The sequence below is a fragment of the Malaya genurostris genome, chromosome 2 (genome assembly GCF_030247185.1).
Source record: "Malaya genurostris strain Urasoe2022 chromosome 2, Malgen_1.1, whole genome shotgun sequence".
NCBI classification, from domain to species: domain Eukaryota; kingdom Metazoa; phylum Arthropoda; class Insecta; order Diptera; family Culicidae; genus Malaya; species Malaya genurostris.
Genome location: NC_080571.1, coordinates 335,319,559 through 335,322,058, shown reverse-complemented (window position 1 = coordinate 335,322,058; position 2,500 = coordinate 335,319,559).

Below are 2,500 nucleotides of genomic sequence, written 5' to 3'. Positions count from 1 at the left end.
GGTTTAAGATTGGTGATTGGTTGAAAACGTATCTATGGCTAACGCCTAACAGCGATGCACATGCAGCGAACCGCTCCCGTATACGCGTCCGTAGTTATGTATACAGTGTTAACCGTTAACGCCTATCGATGCGGCATAGACAGCGGACCGCCCATATACGTGTCCATGGTGATGGTTCGTACCGAGAGGCATTATTTAAAATCGTTGTTACGGCTTACTTTGGTAAACGAACGTAACGACATATGGTGCGTTCTGGTAGTTTTGCGACGTACTTTCACGACGTGAAGTCCGTTTTGGAAAATCTGCGCACAAATTTTTTGTTCCATACAAATGTGACCAAGTTGCAACCGGTCAACCCGGTTTACTAAGCGTATGCCTCTCATGCTGCGGCCTTCCAGCATGTTACCCATGTACGAACTGGCACATATCCCGCACGGATAGGCATTGCGCCTACGTTCGTAACTTATCACCTATCCCGCGTACTACGCTCACGTCAATTGCATTCGACAGAGCGGGGACGGCACTACCATATGTGAAACAGCTGGGTTTTGGAAAAAAAATGCGGGTGTTGACTGAACTAAATCGGTTGTTGGAATAACTAAAAAAGTGTTGGACTTAGCTAAGAAAAAAAAATCGGATAGGTTGTTGGAAAAGCTAACTGAAAATATGTAGGTTGTTGGAATTGCTAACTACGGTTTGGAGGGACAGGTACGAACAGAGAGGCGAATAGCTATATGAGCGCTGGTGAAGTGGTGCACTACCGTGGCCCACTGCCAGATAGGTGGGAGCTCGGGTAAAATATTATCTCCCGGGCAACAATGAGATACCACCGTTGCTTCCGGCACTTGTCGGAGGCGTAGGAGGGAGAGTCTGTCAGGTTTCGTATCGTATTCCGAACGAATCCGGTTCAGACAAGGTTATAGTGATATAGTGCGAATTCAATATTGATCAAAGAAGTATTTATCAAGTGTGTGTGTTTAGATAGAGGAGCGTATTTAGAGTTAAACCATTAACGACTAAATTTTGTGTGGTGTTTATACGATGGCACCTACAACAAGAGCAGACCGCAATAAGCTGCAGCGGTCACTGACGGACATTGCGTCGTCATTGGTAGTAAGACAGGGCGATAAAGCTATCTGCAACATCGATCCCGCGTCAGGATGTCCATACGTCCAGAGTAGATTTGCCCCTGGCAACTTCATCCGTCACTTTCGTACCGTACATACGGAACGTGCATGTGCAAACAATCTCCTTACAATTGCCTATCCAATGGAGAAGAAGGAAAGAGTAATTCCTAAGCGTTTGATAGCTATTGACCGGCAGTTACTAATTGCGTCAGCAGTTAAGCTGACGACCTTCCATCATCTTCCTATTTCCTGCTTCGAGTGGGAAGGCTTCAAAGACTTACTGAAACCGATTACAACGACTCTTGGGTGCACTTTGAACCGTGTCACAATGAAATGTCATCTCTCGAAGACTGCCTGTCGTCTAAAAGAAATGTTGATAGATGAGATGAAAGGCAAGCTCGTCTGCTTGAAAATAGATTCTGCTGCCCGACACAATCGCCATATCTTAGGCATCAATGTACAGTATGCCCTAGACGAGCAGGTGGTCATTCGTACCCTTGGTATGATCGAAATCAAAGAAAGTCAAACAGCGGTGTTCTTGAAATCAAAAGTTATGGATACTTTGGCCGACTATGGGCTATCTCTTGAGAACATATTTTCCGTGACATGCGACAATGGGGCTAATATGGTGGCAACGGTTAGAAAATTAAACAATGATACGTACGTAATGCCTACAGAGCAGCAGGCTGATGGTACGAACATAGATGAGCTGGATGAGTCGGATGTGATAGAGGATGATAAACAGTGTGAACGAAACGTTACTGCTGAACTGGCCAATGAACTGTCCGAAAGGATTACTCTTGTGAGATGTGCCGTGCATACCTTACAGCTTGCAATACTGGATGTTGTTGATAAATCCGATGAGTCTATCCGAGCCATCACTGCTGTTGCTAGAAAATGTAAGCTGGTGAAGTACCGGTCAGAGTTTGAAAGCTACGATGCTTCATACCCACCCGTCTGGAGTAGGACACGATGGGGTGGTATATTCAAAATGATGGAATCGTTCGTACACCAAAAAAGGTTTTTTAACCAGTTGGCCGATAATTTTCCCGAACTAGACCTTTCCAATCAATGGTCGTTCATTGAGCATTACTATGATACGTTTAAGCCGTTGTACATCTGCACAAAGCAAATGCAAGAGAAGCACGTGTCGTTATCTGACTTCTATATGGCATGGCTGATGGCAACGAGTGAGGTACAGAAAGTTCGCGAAAACTCTTTCAGTCCCCATTTACTTCGGTCGTTGAACAATAGATTGAACATTTTGCGCCAATTGAAGGCGGTTCAGATGGCATTATACCTGGATCCAAGGTTCAACTATCGAGGTTCTAAAATATTCACGGCTGAGGAAAAAGATAAAATTCAGCAATACA